The sequence below is a fragment of the Lygodium microphyllum genome, chromosome 22, assembly GCF_053477565.2.
Source record: "Lygodium microphyllum isolate KBCC chromosome 22, Lygodium_microphyllum_v1.1.10, whole genome shotgun sequence".
NCBI lineage: Eukaryota > Viridiplantae > Streptophyta > Polypodiopsida > Schizaeales > Lygodiaceae > Lygodium > Lygodium microphyllum.
In genome coordinates this window covers 49,531,632-49,546,035 of record NC_141156.1, presented here as the reverse complement: position 1 = coordinate 49,546,035, position 14,404 = coordinate 49,531,632, and positions in this window count along the sequence as shown.

Here is a 14,404-nt window from a genome sequence, read left to right as displayed (position 1 = left end):
TTGATTGACCATCAAATTTATACTTATTTTCACCAATCAATATTCATTTTGCCACCACAACAAATAATCAATATTCCTTTAATAATGAGTTTTTATTTTTTAACCAATGTTTAATGAGGTTACTAGAGCCATGTATAAAGAAAAATGTTTAGTGAGTATTTGGAATGGATGCAAATATAGACATGTTTATACACCAACCCATGCTTACCGAATAGAACTTACATCCCATTTTTGGAAAGAGAAAAACTTTCCCAACGTCACCCATAGTGTGACCAACAAAGCAAAGACTGCTATTTCTTAGAGCAAATGCATTTTATTTTGTTGAGAAAATAGAGACATACCTCGCTTGGATGCTAGTTTATGATAATATTTTACTATCATTGTTTTTAGTTTTTTGTGGAACAATAGTACACTTGCTAGAGGTCGATGTAATACAAATCTAGATCGGGTTTGCTTGTAGAAATTATTTTGTATTGTAAATCTGAGAGAGAGCTATATATCAATAAAGAGAGAATTGTTCGTTGCAACACATATCACAATCCATTGTAATACAAGTTCTATTGATTTAGAGTGCTTGTACAAATATTTTCATATTGCAAATATGAGAGAGAGAGAGAGAGTGTGTGTGTGTGTGTGAACTATTTGTTGAAACACCTTTCATAATACAATATAATACACACAGAGAGAGAGAGAGAGAGAGAGAGAGAGAGAGAGAGAGAGAGAGAGAGAGAGAGAGAGAGAGAGAGAGAGAGAGAGATGTGTGTGTGTGTGAACTATTTGTTGAAACACCTTTCATAATACAATATAATACAGATTCTATCAATTGAGAGTGCTAGCACAAATTATTTTTGGTTGAGAGAGAGAGAGAGAGAGAGAGAGAGGTGGTGGTGATGGTGAGATATGTAACATAATTTGTGTGAGAGAGAGAGAGATCATGTGTTTTGTGAGAGAAGAGAAAGAGAGAGAGGCTGAGAGAATGAGTTACATGGCGTAGAGAGAGAGAGAGAGAGAGAGAGAGAGAGAGAGAGAGAGAGAGAGAGAGAGAGAGAGAGAGAGGGAGAGAGGGTGGTGGTGAAGGCAATGATAGCGGTAGAGCTAGCAGCAGCGGCAGTGATGGAAGTGAAAGTTGAGGTGGGTACATCTAAGACTAGAATAAGTGAACTATGTGGAATAAGAATAGAGGGGTTGGCAAAAAAAATCTCACTCAAAAAACTCTGTGATCTATCTCTTCAGTATAGATTCCATTCTATAGACATATGCTTCCACCCATTCACCAGAGGACTAACTTAAGTACATGAACTCCTCTCGCATCTGCTCTTCAAAACCTTCACACTTGAATTTAGTGAGGAAGGCCAACTTCATATCGTCCCATGTGCCAAAAGTTCTTGATGTTTGTCTCTAATACCACTAAAATGTCATGCCTTTGAAAGTGGCAGGGAATATCGCCAACCAATGCTCGGGGGTTCATGCATTATTGCATACACATGCTGCTATGAACTCGGGTACATGAATATCAAGGTCTTCGTTATACTCTCCCTTAAAGATGGGCAATGGGACTACATTCATTGGCATGTCATCAATATTTCCAAGATGGATTTGACTAGGAAGGGGACCTTGAGTTGCCATGGGGACTTCTGTAAAGAGTATCGCAAGGGCGTTAAAGGAGACTTTTTTCGGTAGCTTGTTCTCGACTTTGAATTTTTCTTTTTCTCTTCTTATGTACCTCTGGACTCGTTCTAGTGCATATCTCTTGATCACATCATTCGTCAAGGAGTCAACTCCACCCAATTTGTCTGTACTCAACAAAACAGAATTAGAAGGACTTCAATCTCTAGAGGACTCTCTTGCCAACATTTCTTCTCCTTTCTTATTTTCAACTGCTCAAAACTCGGCTTTCATTCCACTATAGAAGGGAAGATATTCAGTTCTGAATGTATTAAAGCTCATTGTTCTGAGGATCACCATAGTGTCATGGTCTTGATAATACATACTTCAGAGGGTTTCAATAGCATAGATTATGAAGAACACTCTATCTACTAGCTTCCAATGGGTTGCTAATTGGACAAATAGAAGGTCAATTCACCAAGCATCCCACGTATCTTGCTTGTTGTTGAGCATCCCGAACAGATTCCAAATCTTTTCCTCCTTGTTCTTGTGAGCTTCAATTGACTACAACTCTTGAAGCTTCTTCACAATCTCCCACTTGATGATGCCTGGAAACTCTTCAATGAAAGCCAAATCTCGCATGGATTATCATTCTCTCTGTTTTTGCTTCTTTTTTCATTTTTTTGGGAAACAATTGGCTATTGTAATACAACTTTCTATAGCTTCAAAAGATAGTGGGATCAATCTGTCTCATAGAGCTCGCATCAAGATAATGACATGCTTCTGCCATTGAGGAATGCACTTCTTTTAGAAAATGGCTTTGGCAATAAAGATATCCAATCCTTTAACAGTTGCAAGGATTCTCCAATCTTCCATTGCTTTTCTTTCTTTTCAACATTGCCACTTCTTCCATTTTCAACCTCTGTTGGTGCTTATTAATGGCAGTTTTTCCCAACTGCACACCAAAAATATGGACCCCCAAGAGAAACACCAAGAAAAGTGGGGAATCTACTACCAAAAAAAAAATCTTGTATCATCAACAAGTATGTTATTCTTAGTTTAATCAACTCCCCAAAACCATGAAGATCCACCCAATCTTCCATGTTTCCTTGCTCGAGCCATACCATAGCTCACCAATAAGGGGGGAGAGATCTAATCCCCCACTACTTGTCCAAATTGAAGACCATGAAGAATTTGAGGTCGAGAGCATGTGTTAGACTCGAGGATCTCCCGAGGAGGTCAATTGGAATACCTTGTTCAAGATATGACATCAATTATAACACTTGGGAACCTACATAATATCTCCAAAGAGCACCTCTCAAAATTAAAGAATTTCACAAAAGGAATCCAACAAAACTTCAACCAACCACCAAGCCGCTCCTCCTGCAACTCGTCACACTAGAGGAGGGGGTGATGTCACGGACATGCCATGATCAAGTGTACGGATTAATTCTTGCTCATACCATATGAATCCACACCCCATGTGAATGTACCCTTAATAAGACATACTTGAGCCAACCATGCGAACCTACCCTTGCGATGTCATCATAGAACTAGGTGGGCATATGAAGAGTCTTCTCAAGTAGAAATTTGACCTGAAAATCCTTGTGAGCCTCATTTTGACAATGTGAGATATATCTAATAATTACCTTGAGTCCACATTAGATTATGATATTTTATGAGGCTAATTTGATGATGCAATTATTTGGTTATACTGATGTAGATTGAACAAATAATGTGTCTTCTAGGAAATCCACCTATGGCTATGTGTTTTTCTTTGGGAGTGGGCCTGTGACTTGGAGTAGTGAAAAGAAAACCATTATCATCTATTGATATTAAGGAAAATATGGACTCAAAAAGGGCTCTTTAGCTTACGAGTTAATGATTTTTCTAAACACAAGAGATTTGAGATAAACTAATAGGAGAGGGGGTGGTGTCACATTTTATCCACTTCATTTTCCCTTTGTCCTATGACTGGGTGTCCAACTGAGGCATAGGTGTTCCCCCACTTTTACCTCTCAAGTGGGTGTCCCACTAGGTGTCCAAAAAGGTGACCCAAATTTTTAAAACTTTTCCCCTCAAAAAATGTATTTTCTTCCCCCAAAACCTCTTTTTATGTCATATATAATCAGAAAATTATTTTTTATATCTTCTTACATAAAATGCTTCTAGTTTGGTCATTCTCTTACCTTCACTTTGCAAATATTATCGTCTAATTCCTCATTCTATGCTTATCAGTATCTAGATACAATAGGTTGGTAGTAACAAGATACAAAGGTGAATGCAAATCATTACCCTTTGATCAATTCTAGTGTTAATGTCATAAAAAGAGTGGGGGTACCCCTGTCTTCATAAGGGGTTTCTAGTTATTGGAATAGCTTGAGAAGGAGATGGAGATAGCTACAAGTAATTATGAAGAAGGGGTGTGGGCAATTAGGGGAATGCCGTTGCAAAATGTACAAAGAAACAGATTGGGTCAATCGCTAAAACTAGTAAGTTTTGTTGATGTAGGCTGCTCTGATGTTTGGGATCCATGAGAAATTGTGCCTAACATGCTCTCTTTCTTGATTCTCTTGGCCATGCATTCTTGGGTAAAGGAAGAGCAGATCTATCTACTCTTCCTTTTGGGAGTTAAAAAAAGCTTTCCAAAGCATCTTGTTGCCTTCCAAGCTAGGGTAACACCATTCTAGTACTCATGGCCATACTTCCCTAAGCTATAATTTCACATACTTCCCCCTACTTTCTTAAACTTTGCAAGACTTTTGATAAGCTTATATATCTAAAGGGTCTAATCACATTACAAAAATGTTTTAAGATGTTTGTATAAGTAGCTATACAATGTTAATGGGAGTAGCTTCTTGAATCAACTTTCATCATTTACCTTGAAATCAAACTTCATAGCAAGGATAGTCTCTTGCTTCTCCTAGTATATCTATATTGTCTCCTCTGGATTCTCATCCTCTTCCTATGTTAAGAGCTTAGGGGGAATGGGATACTCTATTACTTTTTGTGGTTGAGCTTGTAAGGTCTAGATCATGGGCATATATGTCTCCTTCTATGCTAGGTCTTCCTCTTCATCTATTGGGTGCTTTTCTAACTCCCTTATGTCAAAATCTAGAAAGTCCAAGTGTCTCTAAGGTGATGGGATATTTTGATTAGGATAGGATGTTCCTAGTTACATAAAGTCTATTGCCTTGAGTTCATACTCTTCATAGCACATCGACCTCAACTAGCGGATTAGGTCCTTCGAGTTGACTCTTTTATGGTTAGATTGATTTCTTGAATCTCTCCATAGTTTCCAAGGAGTTCAAGAGCAATTCGAGCTAGGCCTAAAGTTCTTCTATATTTTCAAATTGAGGCATTTGGGATGTCATCACAAAGCTTCCCTGAATAGCTCTTATCGCTTCATCATGATAGGTTTGCAAGCCTCTAGTTCAACTCTATGCTAGGTTTTCCTATATGGGGCTACTGCTAGGTCATTTGAGAGATTCATCAAATTGGTCTCATAGACCTGTTGCATATCATTTTCTACCATTCTCATGGCTAGTGACAAGTTCATGGAGTCGATCTCCTACAAGCTTGCATATGGGACACTCCATTGGCTCTGTATTTGTTTATATTCTCAATGTTGTCTCTCATGTAGACCTATCTTTGCTTTCTCTTGTTTCACTTTAATCTTAGCAAGGGAGAGATGGTAGCTTATATTTGTTATCTCTGTGCTTAGCTTAGTTGTTTCCATTCTATAGCTTGTGAGTGCCTAATCATGTTTTGTGAGTCCATCATGAAGCTTATTCATGGTGGTCTCTTATTTCTGGAGCAAATTCTAGAGACTTTTAAGTGGGGACTCATGCTCCTTTAGTTGGATTGAAACTCCTACTCTTGCTTCTCTTGCATCTTCTTCAATGCCTTGTCACATTCCTACAATCAACCCTAGAGCTCCTTGACCTACTTTTTAGAGTCCATCAAGAAGTGTGTCCTTTCCTGTCTATCTTGGAGCTCCTACTTAGCCTTGAGTGCATTAGCTTTGTCTCCTTTTAGCTCTCCACAAATCTATTTAAGGGATTCTATCCTTCTTGATGCACTTTTCTACTTGGAAGTGTCTTGTGCATTCTTTATGGTATCTATTAGAGGTGAGAGATCTCTTTTAGATTGGTTGTGGTGACTTCAGGTATAGTTCTTGGATTTTTTGACTCATTAATCAGCACTTAGATGGTACCAATTTGAGCCATTAATTTAGAGAGAGCCACAAAAATGGAAATTGGTTCCTTTATCACCTTCTCATTTCCCTTACTAGAGTTACTTTCTCCTTTTTGGACTTTAAATATTGCTAGTTGCTATGTGATGGATTATTCCTTGTTGCATTAGGACCCTTCTATTCATGCTCTAATAGCCCTTCCATACTCTTCCTATGACAACCTCAATGTTCTTCCTTCTAGTTTTCTCCATTCCTTCCTTGACATCTTTTTAGTAGCTCGGACACTCTTACTCTCTGACTTCTTCATCTGAGTCATTTATAGATGAGCTCACTTATTTCTCTTCTCTATGCTTCTTCTTTCTCTTGCTGGTATCATCATTGTGGATGGTGTTTCCTCCTTTTTCCCTTTGCCTCTTCTCTCTTTCTGTGTTATCCACATATGAATCCTTGGACAACGTGGATGGCTTTGTATATGGTAGCAAAATCTCCATGAGGGTACTCTCACTATGATAGTAATGATGCAAATAAGTAAGAAGCCATAGTTAATGATGTTATGCCTAGCCCCCATGTAGTTAAGCTTAACTTTTGGATTCTTTGGGGCTAGCATTTGTGCCTTGGTTAGGGATGTAGTGATATGCTCCAACTGGTATCTTGGTTGGGTTGCTAGTCAATGTTTTATTGTAGGTGAAGAGGTGATGGAAGAGTTGTGTTATCACCTTGAGCTCTTCTTCTAGTGTAGTTGTTAGGAGGATTCCTTTGTTGCCGACCACTTTCAATGTAGTTCCATCAAATTTTTTCCATTAAACTTGCATCCCCTCTTTGAGAGACTTGGGGAGTTTTCTATGTTTTAGCATACTTCCCTAATCCTCTTCTGATGCCTAGTGTCTCTTCCAATAGCTTTAGGATCAACTTGAAGTTGGCCACCCATTCATCATAGTTCTCGTTAGCTTTTATATTGTATCTAAACTTGTTGAATGCGGTGGTTGGATCATAGTTCTCATTCAATTGAGAGCAAGTTAAAAAAGTGAAATTTGAATGTGAGTGGAAGTGGCTCTAATATCATCTCCTAGACTGTAGTTGGCTATGAGCTTCCTAATAGTCTAGTATTTTTCAACTTGATTCTCTAGGTTGGCGAGAACTTAAAACTTGAGGTGGCCTACTCTCCACATGCATGTCTCCAATTTTAGCTCATGACTTAATTGGCTAGAGAAAACTTGTTCATATTCGTTTAGTGGATCTCTAATTAGCACATGGATGTGATAGGGTTGAGAGGACTAGTACTTGTGTGGTTGCCATCCATAAGCAAAGAGGAATTTATTGTGAGCAAATTTTAATAAAAAATTAAATGGTGTGACTTTATCTTTTCTACCACAATTGAAGAAATGAATACGCACAACGTGAAATCTCAAGCCTTACGATAACCCATCATTTACCTATATTTTCACAGTTTTAATAGTTGCTTGGTTGTGGTCTTTAAAGGACTAACTTTTGAGATTTCTAGGTCTTTTGGAGTTGGTCTATTGGTCACATCTTGAACATTTGGTCTTTGCTTCCTCCCCTCTTGCAGAATTGTATCAAGCTTTCTAGGTTAGGATAGTAGGTCATAGTGTGTGCTGGTATTTTTAAATGTTTTATTTTTTTAATTTACAAAGGAAATTGGTTGTTTTATTTATGTACAACATACAAAGGTTTGTGAATCCACTAGTCGTAGAAGTCTAGATTGCACTTAAGTTTAGATAGAGCATTTAGGGTATTGGGCTAAATTAGTAGCTCACATACATGGGACATGATGTCTTCAAGAAGTGATGGGCCGAATTTACTGACAACATGGAGATCTTGTTCAATTTGTAGCTTTTCAATTAGTGGATGAGGAAGTAATTGTTTGGGTGGTGTTAGCATGGGACCTCAATGATGGCACATTAAGATGTAGTCTCAGAGTACATGGGATCATATTTAAGAAGATTGATAATTTTGCGTTGTTCGAACATATGAAGATTTTAGGCTCCATCTCTTGTTCGAACAACGCAAAATAGTCATGGCACAAGAGATGGAGCATTTTGAAGTTTGAGACATAGCAAAGTGCAAAGTCAAGTCTATAAGTAATGAAGAAGCATCTAGCTGTAACTTGCTCATTAATTCTATGCAGGTAAAAGTTAAGGTTATGAGACCTTAATTTATGGAGGAATACAATTCATGTAGTCTAAGAGGCTAGAAATTGGCCAAGATTTGAAGGAATGTGAAAAAATTTTAATTGGAAATGGACCAAAGGATGAAGAGGCACTTAATGTATATATTTCTTCATCCAAGAATCACGGAGAGAGAGGAACAAAGAGCAAGAAAAGTGGTTGCCAATTTTTGGGGCTATTCTTGATCAATACGTATGGAATATCCATCATCTCTTAAGATAAATATAAAGAATGAATCCCGCTCTCCATCTTGTATGCAATGATGTTAATCTTGTGGTCTAGTTTGAATAAAATAGAATGTTGGTTTCTTAGTCTTTCTCTCTCCTCCCTTTTCTTTTACATAATGGATGAAGGGGAAGGGTTGAAAAAGAGGAAGAGGTGAGAGTTATGTAAAATAAATAATTTGTGGCATATTTCTAGTATCTATCTTGAGATCTCCTTAAACACGCCAACGGCTATGAAAGAATTAGAGGCCTTGGGAACCACTTAGCATCATGTTTATGCCATGGCGTGCAGACAGTCAATAAGTAAATGGCCTAGTTTTTATAGAAAATAAAAACCAATTGATTTTTTTTAAAGAAATATATAAATATAATTATCAATACTTAACATTGGTTTTTTTGAGTTCTTTTGATTTTCTCTGAATAAAATGGTAAAATTTTAAGAAAAATAGTTTTAAATAGTAAAAAGTAAAAATAAAATACCAATAAATATAAAAATACTAACAATAGTCTATTAAATCTAGAAATATAAAAATATCACATTTTAATTTTATTTTTTTTAAATTAAACTTTTTTTAAAATTTAAAACTTTTTAAGTGCAAAGCATGCATATTAATAGCACATGATTGGCCTTAGTACTGTGTGTAGTGATTTGAATGAAATAATATATTAAATTGTAATGAAGAATGCTAAGAATGTTGTTTCCATGTTTGCATATCATATGAAGGGTGATTATGTGTGAAATATATACCCAAAAGTAGCACAAGTGAGAAGCACTCTGTGCTTTTGGGATGTGTGCAACATCAATGCAACACATTGTGTTGAAAGTCATGAAATGTTATAAAGGCTTGTTTACTATACCCACTTCTTATTTTCTCACATTAAAAATTATTATGCACACTCTCATAAGCACTATGCATTGAAGCCTTTTTATACATATACCCTTGCACAGTAAGTGGTTTCCATATTAACCAAGTGGTTAAGGAGATCCAAGCCAATTAGTCTTGAGGATTCAAAGGGGTTTTCGGTGAGGATGAGGGAACAATAAGTGTTATGTTTGTACTAAAAGATGAGGACCAATGGGTCAAATCCCTAACTGGGTAGATCACTCGTATCTAAAGACCATGGCAATCATCTGAGTAGGTGTCTTTGTGATGTTTGTATGGTGTACTAGACACCTTCAATTTGGGCACTCCTACTTGGAGTTTGGGGCAGATAGTTACAAGATTGGATTACAATGCAGTGCATCAAGTTTTAGAGAGAGAGTTCCTAGTCTATTGCTAGTCACTCATGACTGTAGGGCTGTGGGGGTTGGTCTTGTGAGGTCCATCAATAGTGAGCTCGAGTGTTTGAGAGACATTATCGAGCCTATTTTAGGTATTGATAGATGGTGCATTTGCTAGGAGTCTTTAGGATTTCCACAAAGGTCCTAAAACTCAATTCTCGACTATATTCCTCCTCACTCTAAAGTAGAGAGAGATTTGCTTAAACAAGAACAAGAAAGAAGACCAAAGATCTCTTGTATCCAATAAGAAGACTGTGAAGAGTGGTTTAGGAGACGTATGGAAATCTTCCACAAGTACTCCCTTGATCACTCTAGTCCCATAGCTCTTATATTTAGGGGTCTTATAGCCCCTCATAATAGGAAAAATCCCAACAAGCATGACAATGGAAGCCTATCGTTGACCTCGCTTACTAGTGGAACTAGTCATAGTGGTAGTTCTATCCCAACCTCTAGTGGTGCCATAGGGAGTGCTCTAGTTATCACTAGTAGTATTCCTATATCTTTTCGGATGGTTCAACCATAGTCTCCACCTTAATACCCCCTCAAGCCATTCAAATTCTAGTAGGTACAATGACTCTACCTACTTTAGGGTATCCATTGCCTATCTTTAGTGGGAGTTCAGATGAGGATGTAGAATTACATATCAAAGACTTTCAAAAAGTAATGTTCAACTGTCAAGTCAATGAAGAGGCACATCATAAGATGTTCTTTAGTATGACCCTTCAAGGAAATGTAACCTAGTGGTATTATTATTGACTTGCATCAGATTTGATTGCCAATATGCAAGGGTTCTACATTACATTTCGTAGGAAGTTCTCTCCAAAAAAGGGGAGTCAATGTTGGTTGTGTGTCCTAAATGAGACTCAAAAAGAGTTTAATGAGAGTATGAAAGCATATGCTCAAAAGCTACATGAAGTCTTCCATTTTTTTGGGTAACACCATTCAATTACCCCCTATCGCTCAGTTGCAATTTTTCTTGAGAAGTTTTGATTTCATTATCCAACTATACTTAAGTAACACTCCACTCAATGATTTATATGTAGCTATAACAATAGTTGAGGGTGTCGAATCAAGAATTCAAGATGCCTATGCAACAAGAGAGTAAGCCCTCTCAATAATTGGGATGGTGCCAAATGCATTACTAACAGGATATAGCTCAATACCTACACTACCCAATAATACAATGGGCACTAGAAAGCCTGATGATGTGAGCCCATCATGATTTATCTATAAGTGGTGTGGTGGTCAATACCTTTTGCAAAATTATCCTCATGTGAAGTGCAATGTATGTGTGAAATCAAGACATGTGGCTAATACATGTTGGACTAGAATTAGTTCACTTGAGCAAGGCATTCAATAACCTAGGCCAATGAATCATCGTGTAAATGATGCAAATACTTGAGGGGAGGGTCCTAAGAAAATATTGCAAAGATGAAAAGCCACCCTAAACGAAATGCCCAGTGGGATTAGTTTTTAGAGGTGCTTCCAATCTATGAGAATGCAGTCTCTAACCATGTAAGTGCAATTAGTAAGGGGACTAGAAAATAAAAGAGGTTTAGAATGATGACCCAAGTACAAAAAATCTAAACCTAAGCCTAGTGTGGTTGACAAGGTCACAGATACCAACACTCACACAAGTCCTCTTAAACCTGAAGGTATCTTAGAAACCAATGGTTAAGAGCAAGGCAAGTCAAAAGTGAAGAAGGGTGTTAAGGCTATTAGAAATCCAAAAGAGAGGATGATGTGGCAAGAGAATAAGGCTATTGCAACCTTTTGTATGTTCGATATCCCATCTAGTCAATTGATCTTTGGGTGTGGGTGGAAGAGAAAATTTTTGGATGCTTACCCTAATGAGCACCCATTGAAAGAAAGGGACTTACCTCCCATTATAGAATGGGAGGCACTTGAGGACACCTCTGCCATGGGAACATCAAGCTCCAATGATTCTAATGAGAGTTTCACAATTGAAGATGTCTATCAAGTGTGTTTGAATAGCTGATAGGGCCAAAATATCTGATACATGATGCCAATGTAGTAGAGTTGGATCTTAGAACTCGCAATGATCCCCATCCAATCAAACTCGAAACTATATTATTTGATGATGAGCACGCAAACTATGTGTCACTTCTATAGGATTGTAGGGACATATTTGCATGGAGATAAGATGAATTGAAGAGGATCCCCCTACTATTGCTGTGCATACAATCCCATTGAAAGAAGGCAATAAGCTAGTAAGGAAGAAGGTTAGACAAATGAGTTTCAAGCTAAGGGAGCCGCTTTTTGAGGAATTGATGCATCTAAAGAAGGCAAATCTAATTTTCCTTGTTGAACACATTGAATGGTGCTCACTGATTGTGATAAGAAAGATAAAAAACAATAAAATCCACTTGTGTGTGGATTTCAATGAGGTGAACAAGAAAACTATGAAGGATTATATCCTTTGCCCTTTATCAATCAGATTCTTGATCAATTATTAGGGTGAGAGATGTATTCTTTCATGGATTGTTTTGTGGGCTACAATCAAATGGCCATAGTTAGTTAAAGTTACATGAGGCTCAATTTCAAATTAAGACTCATATGTTGAAGAATCCTTTTATGATTTTCAATTTTTAAAAAATGGTCGGGAATCACCACCTTTACCACAACATTAAAACATTTGTCTCCTAGTTGGAGCCATAAAATATGCAATGCCATGAACAAACAATCCAAGAAATGAGAATCCAAATTTTTACATTTGAACTTAACTTCAAATGTTATTTTTCTATCACTAAATGGATAGTAGCTCAATGAACAAGAAGTGAAATGCTATAGTTGGTTCTCATTAAAAAATTATCCCAAAATGTACTGGATAAAAATGAGCAATCTAGGAATATATCATTGCGATGCAAGGCAACTATAGCACCAAATCACCATATGTCCCCTGAAGCATGTATATTGTTCCTTCATTATGAAATGTTACCCAATCAATGAGTGATTTTTTAGAGGTCCCTGCTAACATTTACCTTGAGTAGGAAATAAATAAAGATGGACATTCAGCTATCCTTTCAAAAGGTATTCATGAGTGCAATGATTCCAACTAGAGGGTGATCGTTTGACCATAACACATGGCTTGAAATCATACTATCCAAATAAGAGTTGTGTTGAATGATAATGGAACCCCCTATGTGTATTTATATGTGTATATGCACACAAACACCTAAAGTAGGATTTGACACCTGAGCTTGAAGAACTGGTCTTCTCCTCATATGGAATATTTGAGCTTAAAAAGACCTCCCTCTCCTCTTTAGATGGATAATAAACCCCCACAACGATTATCAAAGAGAGGGGCTAGTACTTTCGAAGAGAACGATAGACTTTTTTTAATCCAATTTTAATTCTTGACTCAGTAGAATTTTGCCTTATCCTCTTGTCTCCCCTTCTCTTGAGCCAAATACCCCCCCCCCCCCCCCCCCCTCCCCCCCCAAATCTCATTTGTATCAAAACCCAAATCCCTACCTCCAAAAAGCTATGGGGACTCCCCTTTCTTCACCCATAAGGACCTCTGCTAAAGGTTGTGGAGACCCCCATAGAAACACCTCTATAGTAGGATCCCCCTCCTTTAGCCCCTTTTCTTCATTGGCCTTGCACAAATACCCTATTTCCTTGATCACTCACCGCCCATCCAAATAGAGACTTGAATACAATGATAACACCCACACACTCAACTACTTTGGTAGTTTCCCATCTCTCTCTCTCTCTCTCTCTCTCTCTCTCTCTCTCTCTCTCTCTCTCTCTCTCTCTCTCTCTCTCTCTGTCTCTCTCTCTCTCTCTCTTTGAGAAATCACAAATGATGTATGCTCTAGGAAGAGATGTCCTGAATCCCATATGCACAGTGAGGAGAGTGGAACAACCCAACTTCTATAAAGTATTGCACTTGACTATCACTTTCACTATGGAATGAATGCAACATCATGATGCTTTGTACTTTCACTTAGTATCTTTGTCATTGTCAGTGTCCTACACAAAGACTGTGTTTATGAGTCCAAGCTAATCTATCTTGGAACCTAATTCACTTGTGTAACAATTTCTCTACATTGTTTGTGTCAACATGAATCTAGCCTTCAACTTCCATCCTCCATAACTCCTGCCATGCTCTAGATCTGTGCTTTTCACATGGTATCAGAGCCTAATTGGGCATGTCCTCTCTCTTGCCACGCAAATGCCACCTTAATTGCACTAAATCTAAAGTTTTCGGCAAATATTTGGGATATTTTGAAGTTTTTTTTTAAAGTCTTGAAGACCTCAAGCAGTAGCATCAACACCAAAGCTTCTTCCTTTGCTTCATTCTTCCTCCATTTGGCAAGACAAGTACTGTCACTCTGATCTGAGTATTTACTCAGTGTTCAGCAAGATTTTACCAACAAGGAGGGGACTCAAGTTGAAGGACAAGATAAGGAAAAGACAAGCATCAAGAATCACCATCTAGGAAGAAGATTCAATCTTAAGACCAGACATAGTATCTCTTGATACTACAGAGTGTGTCTTCACATTACCTTGCACTTGTGTCTCTTGACTCATTGAAATACAACTCTTTTGCTAGTTAATTGAAGCTTATTAACATGGTAGATCTTGAGCAAATAGCAAAGTTTAATGGAGAAGGTTTCCATGCCTAGAAGGAAAAGACCATGTACCACCTTAGAGGAAAGACCTCTGGGATCTCTTTGAAGATGATGAAGGTGATGCAAATGATAGGGAAAAAGATTTAGAAAGTGGGATCCTTGCAGTAACTCTAGCAAAAACCAAAGAATGGAAGAAGATGAATAACAAAGCACTAGGCATCATTGCCTAGGGACTAAGTGATGATGTGCTACATCATATCTCTAGCATTAGAGATGCTAGAACTACTTGGGGGGAACTTAACATGATGTTTGGT